Here is a 19,472-nt window from a genome sequence, read left to right on the forward strand (position 1 = left end):
TCGGGGTTCCACTGTAATTATTACTTGCAAATTTTAAATTAATCTATAAATTTGGGAGAGGGCAAGAGCTTTCCTTTGCCTCCGCCAGGTTACGCTTATGCTTACATTCACACATAGTGAACATAAATTTTGAATATTGTAGCTTGAAATATAATGTACTTCAGGCTTTGTGCTAAATACAGAAGCATTTTTAATAAGATTTACTTTTAATGTCATTTTATGCAAATTATTTTTTTATCACCCTGTCTCTGAACCGCCCATAGCAATTTTTTCATCAGGAATTAGTACACACTCTGAGCTATCTACATATAAAATGGGGGGAAAATTGAAGGTTGGGCATTGCATGAAATTCGCTCTTGAAGTTAATCATTTATTTTTCTAAAAAAATACATAAAACTATATATAAAAATACATGTTTATTGATACATTCATCTGAAACGTTATTTAAATGAAAGCTTATACTATTCTGAACAAAAGAAAACAAACTTGAAGTTTCTATGGCAAACCCGAGGGAAGATACGATCGTTTATAACCTAATGCATGTCATTCAAAGTGGAGCCGCTTGTGGCGTACACTGAGATCTTAAAAAGCGCGTAACTTCTGAAACCCTTGACCAATTTAAAAAAAGTTGTCATTTTTGTAATAAGCATCAAAAGTTCTATAAGCATACCGAATTTTATTAAAATCGGGGATGGTGGGTGACATGGCCTGGATGAATTGACGTGGAATGACCCTTTATGGTACAGCAATAGTCAGCCAGCAACCTCCATTTGCCTTGGCACCCTTTTCCATTGTAGAATTCTGCTGATGGAAACGCTCGCCATGCTCATCGCTGACAACTAGGTGGGAGTCTTAAGATGTAAATTTTTAAACACATATTGCATTCCATAGCTTTGTTTGAATTCGCAAGATCAGACACTATATCATGATAGTTTTCTGCTTTATGATTTCCAAGAAAATTGCAACATAAAGTTTTGAACGACTTCCAGGCTGTTTATTCCAGTGAATTTAACAGTTCTTAAAATGTTCGTAAGCCATTAGTGATCTTGTTTGTGGTCCTATAAAAATTCCTTCTTTCAGTTTTGCAACCTGGCGTTGGAGAATTTCGTTTTAAAGTACATAAATGAAACGTAGTTTTCATCGATTCCTGATTGATTGATTTGGTATTTTAAGTCCACTTTATGCACAGTAAGGCTAATCGGGACTGGACCTACAGTTTAAATAGGGATGCGAAACACTACGTACCTCCACCGGGTATCGAACCCGGGACCCCTCGATTACAAGGCGACGACGCTACCACTGCGCCATCGGGGAGGCTTTCATCCGTTGCTTTCACAAGTTTTCACGACTCGCAATTTGATATTTACTGGAGGTAAATACACTTTTTCAGAATTCACTATCTGGGTATTTGACACATTTTTCTGCCCAGGAATAACAGATTCACGTTTGGGCCACAATTTTTTCATGTAGTGAGACTTCTCATCCTTGCTGTCCCATTTATACACGAAACGGAAAAATTTAGTGTATCCAAGTTTGCGAACCAACAGACAGTAAGGGAATCACATTTAAGTCTCCAATGATACTCCAATTATATTTGCAATATTCGAGATTTTTCAGCAAAAATATTTTCATATGTCTCTTTCATACAAGCTGCATGCGCTACAGGTACTGATGGCAATCCATTGCCATTTATAACACCATTAAGCCTTGTTTCCATTATTATAAAAAAATATAAATATGCTGACCAAGGCAGTAATTTATTTTATTAAAAACATAAACTAAACGTAACGTTTCAACCTTCTAGCAAGGTCTTCATCAGACTCTGTATCAAGTACAAAAGTGATACTTGATACAGAGTCTGATGAAGACCTTGCTAGAAGGTTGAAACGTTACGTTTAGTTTATGTTTTTAATAAAATAAATTACTGCCTTGGTCAGCATATTTATATTTTTTCCATTGCCATTATGCAGCAGCACAACTTTCAAATTAACTTTGGAAGAATCTATGAACAAACTAGGTGAACAACACCTAAATATATCTTGTAAAGAAACACTTCGTATAAGTTATATATAGGTAAAAGCATCCCATGGGGGGACCATAAATACTGCTACAATTCAATTTCAAAAAGTAACTGTAACAGAAAATCTGTGCCGGATGGAAAAATTCTAATTCCTTATTTGAATTCAGGGGGAAAAAATACACTAGACTCGCCATTTAGTTTTCTTGTGAGAAAAATCATGTTGACCAGTGTATTTGAAGGCATATGGTGGTTCGGATCTCACTTTAAACTGTAGGTCCAGTTCCGATTAGCCTATCTGTGCGTCACATAGACACAATATATCTTTATACATGATGAACTATTCTGATTCAAATTTCATTTTTCTTACAAGCGCAAATTATACTGTAGGCCTGTATATACAGTAAAACCTCGTTAATCCTAACTAATGGGGGGATAAGTTTCCGGTTTAACGAAAGTCCGGATTAACTGAAATAACCTAAAAAAAACCAATAGAATGTGTATTAAAACTCCGTTTATAGCAACAAGACACGTTTAGTATGGTGTATTATAGGGCGTAGTCCTAAATACACTTTACAGTACAGTACAAAGTCTGCGGGAAACAGAATTTCATCAGTGGGTGACTGCATTTTCTTTGGGAAGTTCTCTTCTTGACTTCTAGCCACATTTAAAACCTTGGATTCTGCATTTTTTCTTCCTTCTGTCTGTCCAGATGAAGCTAAGTCCGGCTTATCGGGGTCCGAATTAACGAGGTTTTACTGTACTTTTGTGTGTATATTCATTTTGAGTGCTATGTTAAAGCATTAAAGCACACGTGAAAGTATTACATTTATAATAAATGAATGTACAATTAAGATGAATTATACATTGGAATGTAAAATAGTTTCAATTTACGTACATCCCATCTAGTTAAAAATGAAGTATATTAAAGTGATACACTTCAATGAATTATTACATCGTATACAATGTAATATTATTATCATGGGTGATATCAATGCACGTCATGAAGCATGGGTTGCATTAGGATGTAGTGTTTTGCATTAGATTAGTTATCTCTCATTACATTACATGAATTACGCATTATCCCTGATAACTGGATTTAACTATCGTTTCAAAAAAAGTAAATACATTTTGTAAATTGAGGCAGTGACCATTTCCCAATTTCAATTACATTGGTGTACACTCAATATCTAAAGCATATGCAGTACCATTGAAAAGGTGGTAGATTAAAAACACAGATTGGAAATTACATTCTGTAATAACGTATGCATTTAATATTGTTGCTAGGCAGAATAGACTACAAGTAAATAACAAAAATATATTTCAAACTAAAAACAGGTGGAATGATGAATGCCAAGATGAAAAAGAAGAAATAATAAGATGAAATAAAATATTTCCAAACAATATCAATATATGTCAAGTAATTGCATACATGTAAAACAGGCAATTGATAAAACAAAAAGTACTTTGAATCAGTGGCGGATCCTGAAGTTACAGTTTGGAAGGGGCGAATTTCAGTAGGATAGATCATCTCACCTGGAATCAGATATAACCTACACTTGAACTGTTATATTAAAAAAATATGTGATACTATGAAAAGTAAGCAAGCCTACATTCATGCTCTAGATTTCCAAAATTACGGGCACAGAACTGGAATAGATGATTTTTATTGCATATCCTTATATTAATTTATTCTATAGCAACTGAAAATTGAGCGATCTGGTGTGCTGAACAAAGAAAATAGACAAAGGGGGTATTTTCAAACCGTCTTCGGTTGGAGGCACATTTCACAGTGGTTCGGATCCTAATTTAAACTGTAGGCCCAGTTTCGATTAACTTGTCATAGGCATAAAGTAGGTTTAAGTCAAACTTTAATTGACTGATTGATTGATTTTAGTTTTAAGTCCACTTTATGCACAGTAAGGCTAATCGGGACTGGGCCTACAATTTCGAAGTGAAATCCGAAACTCTATGTGACTTCACCGGGTATCTAAACCGGGACCCCTTCATTACAATGTAACGACGTCATCGGGGTGGCCAGAATCAAAATATTAAAATATTCTGGAGGCTGTTAAACTTCATAAAGATATACTGTTAAAGTCTTCAAACATATTAGACTCTGTATATCCAAAAATATTGTAGTTGGTATGGGTGATCGTCCTCACCCTCCGTGGATCTGCACCTGCTTTGAATAAAGAAAAGAGGCAAAACATGGGAAGCATTTTGTGAATCATTACTCCCATCTCCTAAAACAGAAACTAATAGGTAAAACATAATTAAAATATATTCTGAAAGAACATATTGCTAGAGTAACGCCTTTAACAAAAATTTGGAAATATGTAAATTATAATAATTGAAAATCATGTAATATACTTTAAGGGAAACGAGGATATTAAGCACTATGAAATCATCATCCCCAGGATATGACGGAATAACATATTAAATAATATGTAATCAATCGTATAATGCACTGAAATTACTGGCAAATATATATAATAATATTTTGAGCATCGGAAACATAGAGGAGGTGGACATTGAAACTGAAACACCGGTGCTTATAGAGCATGCTGCTGGAGGTCTCGCCTGCGCCACCTGTTGGTCATGTATAGCGTAGCGGACATTCGAGTGCGCAGGTGTGTGTCGTCGATTATTTGGTTTCGCGCAATAGAATGTGGGACATATCAGAGTTCCAAAGAGGGCAAATTGTCGGTGCTCGTCTCGCCGGTGCATGGGTAACGGAGACGCGAATATTTGTAGAAGAGCCACAGCATCAACGGTCATGGCATCATACTTGAATGAAGGACGAACCATATCCAGGAGGAGTAACTGTCTGACAAGACGTCAGGGTATTGAAGAGGATTGTGTCCAAAAAGCGTAAAACCACAGCTGCAAAAGTCACCGCAAAATTGAATACACACTTGAACGGAAATACACGCGTAGAAACAAAATTTCAAGCACTGCAATCATTGTGACCTGACGTAACTGATTTCCAGAAAATATCACCTGTAATCCAATAATGCCAACGCAGTATAATTGCACCCGGTGTTTGTGTGGAGCCGACTACCCATAGAAGTCCGCTAATCAGATACAATTGATTATGCACACAGCAACATCATACGTAAACGTTCGTGGAATAGTAATGCGTCCTCAATATGGCGTTGTGCTTTAGTTCTCATGAATGGTACATTTACATTGCAATGGATAACCCATTAACTGTGATACCACCTTGATTTTAAACGGAATGTATTAGCTATTACTACACACCTGCTCTTAAAGTTAGTAGCTCAAATTCCTCACATGCTAGGTAGTTGATCAGCCGGGTTAGAATGATTCGATTTTAATGTTTGAAAATAATGTACACGTAATACAGAGGACATATTATTTATATTTTTCTATATTTTGGATTATCTTACGCCATTTTCCCGCAAATTACATTAGGACGTATAGAAGAGACGAGACGATAAATATTACAGTTAAGTCCCATTCTATGGACGACGAAAAGTGACATCGTCTCGGTTTTGTGTTGACTTAAAACCTTTCTCTCGTTCTCGGTCTCGTATCGATTCCTGCGCAGTGGTAGCGTCCTCGCCTTGTAATCAAGGGATCCCGGGTCCGATACCCGGTGGAGGCGCGTAGTGGTTCATATCCCACTTTAAATTGTAGTTCCAGTCCCGATTAGCCTTACTATGCATAAAGTAGACTTAAAACACCAACTGAATCAATCAAGCGTATCGATTTCTGAACTCCATTTGCAAAGTCGTACTTTGTTTTAATAGGTTAATGGAAACCTGGCTTATAGTGTAAAGTGGCACCCGAACCATTGTACAATGTACCCTCATCTGGTATCGCACCGAACCCTTTGAATTCACGGTTATCGGTTCGATCTGGATCTCATTACTGGCCATTATCTGGCTGCAAACCTCCTAATACCGGCTTGAATACTTTGTACACTGCATTATGCCATAAGGTCAGATACGCAGGATGTATTTGATTGTAGCAACGGAAAGCTGAAGAGATAAAGAGCACTTTTTCTACAATGGCACTATAAATTAGATTGAAATTAATAAAAACATGCAATTAAACTTTTCTCAAACTAGTAAATTTTTATAATAAAATGTAATACATAAAGAAAAGGAAAAATAAAAAATAGGGTAAACATTAATAATTAACTCGGCAATGCTACAAAAACTATAAAAATGTAAAGTTCTGTTAGTTTTTGTTCACTGATATTACTTGGAGCTAGACATGATATTCTGTCAGGATCCCGCTGGATAATTCGTACGTCTTTGCATATGCCACTATGCGGGAGTCTATACTCCACACTGACCCGACCCGCCCTTCCTTCCCCGGTACCTATCATGAGAGGCTGCTTGAGCCCTAGAGCAACTCATGCAGGGATGTCCTATGTTCAAGTCCTGGCAAAGACATGAGTGTGTTTCTTTACGAGTGTGCTTCAACCAAAAGATCATGTAATGCCTCGTAGTCCCGATTAGCTTAATGAGACAAAATATTGATATAATATACGAAAAGCACGAAAAAGAATTCTTATAAAAATATTTGGGCCTCAAAAGAATGAAAAATCAGGTGTGTGAGAAAGATTACATTACAATGAAATCTATAATTAATGTAAAACATCTTAGATTATTATATACCCTTAAACTTAAATCCGAATTTTCATGGCTGCAGCAACACAGGCCTTCCATCTGTCCCTATCTTGAGCAATATCTATATACTCTTTTCCATCCCTACCGATTTCCTTTAAGTTCACCTCAACGTTGTCCCTCCATCTACGTCTTGGTCTTCCTACAGGTCTCTTACCAGCAAGTTTCCCGACAAGAATCCTGTAAACTCCTCTTTCATCTCCCATTCGTGCCACATGACCTGCCCACCTAAGTCTTCTTGATTTAATTATTCTAATAATATCTGGACATGAATACAAATTCTGTAACCTTCTCCACTCACCTGTCCCCTCATCTCTTCTAGTTTCAAATATTTTCCTAAGCATCTTTTTTTCACATACTCTCAATTTACGTTCCTCTTTCAATGTAAGGGACCAAGTTTTACACCCATATAATACTACATGCAAAATTACTGTTTTGTATATTTTAACTTTTAGTTTCTTAGATATTAAACGAGAAGACAAAGGTTTATGAAGAGAGAAGTAACATGCATTCCCTGAATTAAGCCTACTTTCTATTTCCTCTTTAATATAATTTCCATTTGTTAATATTACTCCTAAGTATTTGAATTTGGAAACTGGTTCAAACGAGTTGTTATCAATAATTAGATTTTGATTATTACCTAACACTTGGTTTCGGCCTGTAAGCATATATTTAATTTTCTCTTTGTTAACTTCCAAACCTATCTCTTTAACAGTTTTGAAAAATATTTTAGCATTATTCTTAATTGTATTTATATCATCCCCTAATAAGTCTACGTCATCTGCATATGCTAACAACTGAGTCACACAATTTAATTTTAGTCCTTCGTTAGTTTCTTTTACCTTCCTAACAGCATATTATAAGGCAAAATTAAAGATCAATGGAGATAATGCATCTCCTTGTCTTAACCCATCATGAATTGTAAATTTGTCACACACATTAATACCCACACGAATTTTACTTTCTGTTTCACTGGTGCATACTTTTATCATACTAACAAGCTTCTTAGGAATTCCAAACTCTACTAATATATTATATAATTTATCTCTATTGACCGAATCAGAAGCTTTTTTTTAAATCAATGAATAGCTGATGGATTGATTATATTTTTATATTATATGATTATATTACAGTATTAGATTATTGTAGATTCACTAATCAAGAAGGCTTCCATTTACAGGCCAAATAGCACACAGGGACAGGCAGAATCTTTTGAAGGATCCTTATTAACTTAGTGGCCATAGACCTGTACGAATAGCAAGAGGAAGGTGGTAAAGCACTGTTGATATGGACCAGGAGGAAAATGCCAGAGCAAACGTTGCGTCGGAAATATACCTCCAGGTTTAGGAGAGTCGGAGTGTACACTTCAGTCACGGAACTTGCAAGAAGTTGGTGAAGGCTGTAACCACCCTTAAGTTTAATGCATTTAATTACTGCACACATTATCTATCTATCTTCTATATAAAAATGGATTTATGTGTGTGTGGGTGTGTATGTATGTTTGTTCCGGCATAACTCTCTAACGCCTGGAGCAATATCAACCAAACTTCGTACACTTATCACTTGAAATCTGCAAAGTATACTTTGGAGGTAAGACACCCCTGGCACTCTTAGGGGTGGGTTGGGAAGGGGTGACATGTAAAAATAATCGAAAACGACCGATATTAAATTCCGCACAAACAGACATCCATGACTCTATCTAATCCCGCACAACGATAGTGTTTCTCAGGTTGTCTAACATTCAGGCTGAAATGACTTGGTGTTGCGAAAACGCCCGATATTAGTGTGGAATCCATAGTTTTGGGAGTCGCTCCCAATGCCGTTCAACTGCAAGTTCATCACCCATCTGCATGGGGGGTGAAAGATAAAATACCACAAATGACCTAGATTAGCGTCGAATCCATAGTTTTCGGAGGAGGTAAGCTACGTAATTGGTAACATTCACGATCACATTTATAATTAGTTACATTTTACACTATATTTAGAATTCATTATTTTCCTGTCTAATACAAGATTGGGATAAATAAATATCCGTGCAGCGCCGGGTATTCAGCTAGTTTAAGATATAATACTTTACATTATTTGTTGAGTTGGGGCTCTCTTCAACTAAAATATCCTGCATCAATTAAGTAATCTAGCAAGTAAGACATTTCTGTTCATGAAGAATACAAAGTTCTACCCCATAGCGCAGTGGTAACGATTTCGCTTCAAAATCAAGGTTTCCCGGGTTTGATCCATTGTGGAAATATATTACACATTGATTCATAAACTGTAGTCCCAATTCCTAAAAACTAAACAAGCCGAGACTATAGCTGGTTCTTAGTCTTACATTTCTGATTCCACCTAGCAAACACGCACCCAAAACTCTCTCCTTTCCTTCGGAGAAACCTAGAAATTCCCGAAGGCTCCTGTGACCATCTCTCGAGTCTCTAGAGCCTCCTTGATGAATCACCATGGTGTCTGCGGTCACCGTTTTTCATCTGTTATTGCAACGTGACGTCACGCACCTTGAAGACTTAATTAACGCCCCTGAGAGATTCTGTGCTTGCCTCTGTACAAATAAGAGAGAGAGGGAAACGGTGTATTGGCTGCATATCTTACATTTGAATACACAATTAGAATGTCAGTACTATTTAAACATTGTTAAATTCTCTCTTCATCCTTCCATGTAAAGTAACGACAACTTGGAAACAATCAGAGCTATAAAGAAAAGAGGAGAGTTTATGTTGGTATAATAACATTAGAAAATAAGAACATGAAGTGAAATTTCATATGGTAAAGTGATTTTTGAAATTTATACAAAACAGCCTTCTAAAATATTTCTGATTTTCAAGAATTTATTTTTGATTTGGTAGATTCTTGTGATGAAAAGGTTCGTAGATGGAAATTGATGAAGAACAGTGGGTAAGAAGAAATTTAGAACGTAGTTTAGTGTAGCTAGATTTGAGAGACATGATCGGAGAATAGTGTTCAATTTCAGATTAAACGAACGAAGAATGTGTAAAACGTTCTGAGGGTAGAGATGTTTATTTCAGCACAACGTCAGAGCAGGATTGAACCATTAAGAACTCTGGAGATATGCTCAGCCTTTTCTACCTCTTGGGATAATCGCGACGATGAGATTGATGATGATCTGATGGAAAACACAATGGGATAATCACAATGAAACAAACACCAATCGTTTACAAAGTGTTTGAACTATAGAGTTCGTTTTATTCTGGCCATTACAGCAAAGAGGTCAGTGAGGGTCAAGCTGTTCAACGTAAAGTTCATTACATAATAATAATATTTGAACGGACGTTTGTATGAATGATATATATTTGCAGGCCTCCCCGATGGCGCAGTGGTAACGTCGTCGCCTTGCAATCAAGGTTCGATTCCCGGTGGAGGCACATAGTGATTCGGATCTCACTTTAAACTGTAGGACCTGTCCCGATCAGCCTTACTGTGCATAAAGTTGACATAAAAACACCAACTCATTATATCAATCAATCAATGATATATTGCAGAATAAATGAGATCGTATGTGGAGAATCAGAGACAAGAATGAGATAAATTATATATAGAGAGGTGAGGGTATTGCACATTTGTAAAATCTCTGCGCATTAAAAGGTATGGCAGATTAAAAATAAATAAGGACTGAGAAAATTAATATAGCTATCAGTGTTCGTGAAAGTAAAAGCTGTTTAGATGTACAGTTGGAATAATTTTGTAATAAAGATACAGCGGCGGTGCGAATGGGGGCCATAGGGCCGGGGACCCAGAAATCCGGAGAATGAAAAACATATTGTATGGTTTCATTTATGGTCTAAAAAATAGGAAGGTTATGTAATGTAAATATATGTAAGTTGTAGAGAATGACCTTAAAATATGCGAGTTATAAATTAGAAGGGCGGAAGCAAGAAATAGGGAAGAATGGAAGTTTATTATGAGGAAATCTAAGACGCTAATTTGTATAAGATTACATTTATAAAGGAACAGGAACACTCATCGAAAGCTAGTACTCGAATCAAGAGTGGTGAGAACTTATGTCAATAACTCTATGCGCTCCTCTACCCATAGTGTCCAACGAATAAATATTATTGAATATGTTGAAAGTAAATTCACATGTTGCAAAATATCGAAGGATAGAGGAGAGATCTTTCCTATATACGTTTCATGATGCTAACTCTCCCCAAATTTCTCTTGGAGATGAGGTTCTAAAGAAATATCGGAAGTATAAATGGAAGAATTTCCCAATTTGAGATCTACGTAGTAAATTTCAAAAGCTTAAAATGGACGAGGACGTTTTTGTAAAACTTAAAAACAATAACTAAACCACGAAACTACATACAGTGCCCATTAAGTGCTGCCTTTTTTATATGCAGTTTATGTACAGTATCACGTATGTGTTCTGAGCTTTTAGAGCTTTAAATGTTGCCAATATTTAGAAATATATAGCTAGTATACTGTCTATTAAAATTGGCAATATGTGTTTTTGTGGTCTCTCGTATGTGAGAGAAACACAATTTGGTTTATAGGTTTTAGTTAACAAGATTCGAAATTAAAACTTTGTTGCAATATGTATCTTAATACAGAAAATACCTTAGATAGAGACCAAAGAAGAACTGGTAGTTCCATATTACGTAAAAACAAGTTTTAAACATTATGTACTCTAAAATATGTAAAAGATACACACTTCGATTTTTACAAAATTTTGGAAAACGTTTTGTAAATTTATTGAACAGTAATATTAAGAAATGTAAGAATTGTTGAAATTTTATGCTACATTTTAAAGATTGATTGATTAATTGGTTGATTTAGTTTATTTTACTTCGCGTTTTGTGCCTCTTGGCTAATTTGCGAAGATGGGGATGAGTGATGAAATGATGAAAGTGATGAATGGACATTCACAAACAACCAAGCCCTACCGGGATTCGAACCCGGGACCCTTGGCGTAGTAGCGCGATGTGCTAACCACTCGGCCACAGGGTCGGGCTACATTTTGAAGAGTTTGTGTATGTAACTTGTTAAACAATGCTCATTCGGGTCTTGTGAAATATTGTGAAATAGGGCTTACTGCGGAGAAAAGGTTAGAATATTTTATCTGTGTTCAAATATGAACAACTGTAGGATCCTTGATCTCGAATTATATTTACATTAAAAAATATCCCTTTCTAAATAGTTTCCAATATTCTGATAAAGAAATCACATAACAAACCATCTCCTTAACGGAGACTAAAATGGCGCTTTGTTATTCGTATATGGACACAAGTATGGAAAAAGTAATAGTTTGTAGGTGACTGTTCGTATCTTTTAATCATAATAGAAAAATAATTGTGTTTCTCTGAATCGAACATTTCTGTACCACTGTGAGATATGTGATTGTTTTAGAGAAAGATTTCCAAGACTACAAAATCTTTCTTTTTACTTTCTGATATATTTTCTTGTGAAATTATTTGCCTTCCTATTACAACAGTAACTATATACAGCACAAGACGTTTGTCTGTCTTCATCTTTATTCCATTTTTCATGTGTCTGATTTCTGGGCCAGACGAAGAAATATATTACATGACAAAGAACAGGAAAAGAAGGATATTGAAAATTTCTTTGAGAGGAATTTTGTGTCTTATATCTGAGAATGTTTATTCTTAACAAAATACCGAATAGTATTCCAAGCAGCATTTACATAGAACTTTACTGTGTAAAAGATGAGGATATAAGGAAGAATGAATTATTCAAAAAATAATGAAATAACAGAACATTACATGAGACTGAACATGAATGTCTAAACTTGTATCCATGTAGATATTTCAAATAGGAATCCTTTTGTAAAGAGAGCATGAGAAATATACTATGTTGTTACAAAATAATTCTAAACTGAAGTTAAATAGACACTTAATTCCATTAATAGCATTCCTTTTGGACACAAAAAATTCCATACTCAGATTCTTTTTTTAAAGATGACAATATTTCATATCTGAAAATTTAATCTCTACAGATTCACGTCAAATAAATTAAAAAAAACACTATGCCTGTATGTAGTGGTGGCTTGTGTGCATAGTTTCGTTCTCGTCTAGGTTTTGATGGCGTAGTGGTAACGTCATTTTCTTGCCATGAAGGGATTCTGGGTTATATACCCGTTGGAGGCACGTGGTGATTCGGTCCCAATTTAAACTGTAGGTCCATTCCCGATTTGCCTTTGAAACAAAAACTGAAACTCGTCTAGGTCTCATTTAGCTCCTTGCACAAAAATAATAGTAGACTCGATGGACGTATCCAGCGGTGGCAATGGAGGCATTTCTATCCCCGTGGAAAACGAGTGATGACATTTCATTGAGCTTTTTTTTAAAGTGAAAAGTATAATATTCATTCTCTAAGTTCGCAATAATTGCTATATAAACATCCATTCTTTTCAGGTCACCACAAGTTTTGTCCCAATATTTATTCTATACAGCTCAGAATTTATAATTCAAATTTAATTCTCTACGGCTCACTACAGATCAGTGCAAAATGTTCATCCTTTACATCTCACAGAAGTTCATTGCCAAATGAATATTCATCGCATGTAGTTCGCAGCACTTGATTGTGAATATTCATGGTCTACATCTAGCAGCAGTTCATTTTCAAATTATATTTTTATACAGCTTATAACAGTTTGATAGTGAAAAATTATTCTCTAAGCTCAAAACAGTTTGTGAGCAGTTACGTTTTGTCGCGTGTTACTTCGGTGTGAAACGTGGCTGTTGATTGGTTTGTGATATGTGTCGCGTATCTCTTGTCTCTCCATTGTGAAACATCCATAAAGGAAGCATTGACTTGCTATGCACGTACTAATGACGTTATCAGAAAACTTTCAACGTAGTGATCAGCGAATATGTGCAGGCGGTTTTGTATTTCAGATGTTGGCAATAACGTGCATCGAATTAACGTCAAACTTGATTTCCTAGTTGCTTCCTATTTGGTCATTTTGCACTTACAAAGCATAGAATGAAGGTAGCAGGTCCAGGACCTGGACATTGTTTGAGTGTAAGCCGAATGTGCCCCGCAAGCACATTTGCTCTCCCTGCAAACGTTCTACATTTACTTTTCTCCGAAATTCAAACAATGTACGTTAGTGCGGTGAAAGAGATAGGGGTTACTTGTTTTGCATTTTTATCTCAAGAGACATCATGCCTGGCTGCGCTTGCATTTCGTTTCGCCAATAGAAGAGCTTATCGTGGCTGGTTGCTAGAGATAATCTTCATTATTATTTTTTTCTCCTCCCAGATGGCTCAGTGGTAGCGTAGTCGCCTTGTAATCAAGGGGTCCTGGGTTCGATACTCAGTGGAGGCACATAGTGGTTCGGATCCCACTTTAAACTGTAGGTCCAGTCCCGATTACCCTTACTGTGCATAAAGTGGACTTAAAACAACAAATCAATCAATTACTTTTAACTTCATCAAGCAATATTTTAAATAATTCTGTGTGCAACAATATGCAATGATACAATTCTGTGACACTAAGTAATTCGTCGCACGAGAACCAGATGAACGTAACTTAAAAATGCTGTTTTCAGTGTTGTTTAAATGAACTCCTCTGAAGAGCTGAACTTGGAGTCTGATCGACATATCTTCACTTGCCGTCCTTAGCAGCAAGGTGGAGTCGCATATCTACAATTTGTTGACTCTTTTTAAGAGTCAGACGTATTTCTCAGCATACATTATTTCATCTCTCCCGTAAATTTGATAAATTGGAGTTACGTCCCTGTGGTTCTCACACGCCGAATAGATTGATTGATTTGGTTTATTTTGCTTCACGTTTCTGCCACTTTTGGCTAATCGCGAAGATGAGCACGAATGATGATACGATAAAATGGTTGAAAAGACAATCAGATTTATACGGAAGACTCAACACAGAGCCCCATAGAGTATTATACTGGCTATGAATAGAGACGCCAGATCCTTGTTCGCTTTCTAAATGCAGTCCAAGGTGTACAATGCGGAAGCTGGGTTCTTCAGAAACAGTTAAGCCTTACACTCATTCTCAGTTTATGGAACGTTCCTAATAATAATGCTAATTACATTATTGGCTTTAAATTGAAAGGTGTACATATACAAGGTGGGTCAAAAGTCATCACCTGATTCTCTTAGCCTATAGCTTGTGTTTTTAATTAAACAAAGTAGGTTTTTGTGTTAAACTTTTATTGATACTTGTAAGTTTTATGTCCTCAATTTCTAGAGATAACATCCAAAAATGACCACCATTCGAACTGATGCAAATTTGGGCTCTTTTTATTGCGTTTTCCATGGTGTTGGAAATCTGCGGGGAAATGTTTTCAATTTCATGCTTAATATTGTCCTTTAGTTGCTGTAACGTCTCTGGCTTATTCACATAAACCAATGACTTCAAATATCCCTAAAGGAAAAACTCTGGAGCGGGCAAATTGGGGGACCTGATCTGCCATGGAAAATCACCAAAACGGGATATTACTCTGCTCGGAAAAGTGTCACGCAAAATTGTCTTGTAGGGTATACTTATTCATTTTCGCGCACAATAAATTTCGTGAGTATCTTCTATTTAACTGACAAAACACTGCTGATATAAACAACAAGATGTCAAAATAAAAGTCAGTTCAAATAGAATGATGACTTTTGCGCCACCCTTTAGAAATACAATTTCGATTAAATCTAGCAAGAATGGAATAATTTTAAAATAAGGATACTGTAAACTGCAGTTTTTTTTATTTGATATACATTTGTACGTATTGTATTTTGTATTATTGTAACATATTTCACTAAGAGCGAATGTACGTCGATTCCACCAGTCGAATGCAGGCTTGTGTATTGTGTCATTACATTACGATATGTAACTTTGACTTTCATTGATTCGTTCCCAAATGACAAGTGTCAAATGTCGCTTGTCACTTCGTTGTAAAATCTTCAAAAGAGATCAGTTTCACATTGTGCAGTTTGAGGATGAACACAGGCTAGTGATATTTATTTATTTTCACCTACAAGTATAACAGAGCTTTGGCCCCATATATTACAAACAATTTAAAAAAAAATACAATTTCAACAATACAAAACAAAGGAAGAACAAAGAAAGAGCAAAACTACACTAATCATTGAGTAAAAATACTATCACAAATTTTATAAAAAACATAAATGTAAAAATGAGATTTAAAGAAGTATAACAGGATACATATCTATATGCAGACATTCATAACTATACACATGTATATACTCATATATAAACGAATATACACACATACGGGCATAATAGTATTTACAAACATACCCATGTACACAAAACATTTGTTCATGACGTTCTTCGAAGGACAGACAGGAATTGCTTGAATGGCATAGCGAAATTCAAGTCTCCACCGTTTCTGACTATTTCATTGTGTTTAATACATAGTCTTAGAATGAGCGAATTTTGGTGTACTGTTGAGTGAGATTTGCCTAAATAAATAGTAATAATATAACAGCGCAATGTACAATATAGGGGCGTATGGGGTTTGTAACCTACATATCAGTCAATATTTCTTTTTTTAAAAAAATGAAAAATCATGAAAGGATAATGTATAAACGGAAAACTTTAAATTTTAGATTTTATTAGTGAAAATCATAACCATGAAATTCTGGGCTACAATATTATATAGTCATTTAATACCACATGGCAAGAATATAATTTTTCAGAAACTATTGGTCAGATTATTTTTCATCAAATCTCAGAACTATTATGTAACATGCAAATATGACAAATTGACGGAATTTCTTTACTTACCAACTCTGTCTTTAAGAAGGAGTAAAATAATAAGCGTACTTGTAATAGCTATTGCTTACAAGGTCCTAATATAGGAGGAGACAAAATTCCCCTCTGTCAATAAAGTGTATCAACGGTGTTGGACTGATAAAACCTCAATTTACAAGTAACACCAAACTATTATTATCATTATTAATATTATTACCGGGTTCGATTCTAATTAGGTTACGTCTTAGAATTTTCGAGTCCGATCTGAACTGTAAACTCATTACAATTACTCTACCTGACAATAAAATAGACTTTAAATTGTAAAGAGATAAAATAAACAACGGAATATTCTTGCAAAAATCTTAAATTTATTGGAGAAAGGTGACAAACATTCAACACCTAACAAGTAAAATTTGTTGTGATATTTCATGTGAAAGCTTGCTGTGAACACTCTTATCAGAAAAAAAGATGACGAAATCGCAATCGTCCCTTGGGATTTATGGCGTCACTTTTTTATTCCAAATTTTAGGAGCCTCGGCAATCGGAAGAATAGGAGTTACAATGGTCCTGAAACGCTTGGACGTAAAAAAAAGTTTCAGAAAGTTCTGCAGATAAGGAAACAAAGGAACGCATTGTTCAAGGGATTCGTTTAGGTGAGTTATACTCGCTGAGTTATTGCGAGGCATCTGTTCTTACGGAGAAAAGAATGCGTACTTTGGCGGGGAAAGAAGAGGTTCTGTATTCAACACCTTCTTTGTTGCCCTTCATTGTTGGCTTTTTATGAATTGATGACACTCTGTTACCACATCAAACGTACGAATTTTGTATCATTACTTTCGCCAACATTACGTGTCTTGATATTAAAGTCAATTCGGGCTTAAGAACTGACTACGGCAGCATATTGGCTGTTACTTTTCCAAGGGACTTTGTGACAGGTGCGGATCCACATGGAGGACCAAAGTGGCAATCGCCCCTCCCAACTGCCATATTTTGAATATATTATGCCTAATAATATTCAAGACTCATTCGTTCTGTATTTTTATCACCACGTTTAACAGGCTCGAGAAGTCCACTGTTTGCTCATGATAGGCTAATCGGAACTGGACCTACAGTTTATATTTGGATCAGAACGAGTCTACAAGGTGCCTTAAAAGGGACACCTGACACCATGCAGAGAATCCCTTTATATTTATTTATTATTTATTTTTCTTTTTACTCCTCATATCAGACCTTCAGTTTACCGTGACAATGGGAGTATTTATGATAACAAAAGGGGCGTAGCAAAGAGTGGACAAAGTGGGCGAGGGCCCGGGGCCTCGCGTCCCATGGGCTTATATTTTTTTTAAAAAAAATGTAATAAATAGATGTGAGAAAAATAGATGGAAAGGGCTAATTTTTGTGGGCGATAAAACTACAAGATTATGTTCTTAACCGGTTATAAATTCTAGTGAAACATTAACAGTTTGAATGAATATGCCAACTATTTAGTATTTTAAATAATCCGGGTGGAAGCCGTCTGATTAAAGAGAATTTTTGACTTCTAATAATTTAGAACATCGAGAAACATTACACACAGCAGAAACGACAGACAATTAAGGAAACTTCACGTATTTGGTGCAATTTCTTTCGAAATATGGCCAATTACCACAGGAACATTTCAAACGTACACAATAAAATGAGATTCACAATAATTATCCACGTTCTGAAATTCAAAATGAACTGATACAGGTACAGAGCAACGATATCAGAATGGCTATATTAAAAAGAAGTAATATTAACTTAGTCCAGAGATTTACTAACTTCACGTTCAGTTTCAATACTTTCTTTATGTTCGAAACTACTTCTTTTACATTGTACATTATTTTTTAAGTGAAAGTGACCAAACACAAAACAGCACAACAATGTTTAACATGCAACACTAATTGTTCATTGTTGAAGCTCGTTACAGTAGCTATGAAACTATATCCAACATCTGACGGCCAGACACGCATAACAATTATATTGTACCAAAGCTTCGATACAGGATTTCCATCCAAAATTGGAGAGACGCTGACAGCTGCAGGATAGTACGTAAGTTTTTACATTTTATTATTTTCAGTCGCTTTTCTGTAATTTCTGGCTAATGGCGACGATTCGAATTTACTGATGATGTGGTTAAATTCAAGAAAGGACACTTACAAGGACACCCATGCCAGATCGAGACTAGAACACGGGAACTCCTGTGGTAAGATCGAAAGTCGGCCACTTAACACACTCGGTCACCGAACCGGCCTGTTTATGTTATTTGGCTTATTTTACTTCGTTTTTCTGCCACTTTTGTCCACTCGGGAAGATGAAGGTGATGAGACAGTCACAAGGAACACCCATTCCCAGGCCGGCATTCGAACCAGCGACCCCTATTAATGCTATATATGTTCAAATCTGTTTGTCTGTAAAATAGATAAACCCTGTGACCAACAGGTCTTAGGGTGCCAAAGCCTGCCAACTTGCAGCTTCTATAGCGTTTCAGTGAACTCACAGAATCGCACCACAGTTGCTGTATATAGCTTGATAGATTAGATTGTAGAATGAATGTTAGTTATTCTCTATATTTGCTATTTTATCTACTAGTTACGAGGCTCATTCGGAACGAAATTTCCGCTTGGGTATAAAAGAAACAGCAGGACATTGCGAGAATTTTTATTTATACAACTGAAATAGACAACTCTAAGCTATTTTTCTACATAAGCACCGTTTCTGTTGAGACACTCATCATATCGGCGAACAAGGTTTACAATACCCATGCCAATGAAATCTGCCCCCTGTGCATTCATCCATGCAGTATGACTGTCCTTGAGCTCACAGCAGACATTGTTCTTGTTGGTTCCGTTTCACTATAGCGCGCGGTAGAGTGGGGTTAACGGTGTGAACGGCGCGCAGCCGTGTATAGCCTGGCTCAGTAAGAGTCTGGCAGTGCAGATGTGAGGATCGTTGGGCCAGTTCCCGCTCTCATACAGCTGTGCAAAATGGCCACTCCAATTGAAAATCCCGCTGACTGCAAAGTGGGTGCAGTGATTCGCTTTTTGTGGGCCAAAAAGGTG

The sequence above is a fragment of the Lepisma saccharinum genome, chromosome 5 (genome assembly GCF_977018435.1).
Source record: "Lepisma saccharinum chromosome 5, izLepSacc3.1, whole genome shotgun sequence".
Classification (NCBI taxonomy): Eukaryota; Metazoa; Arthropoda; class Insecta; order Zygentoma; family Lepismatidae; genus Lepisma; species Lepisma saccharinum.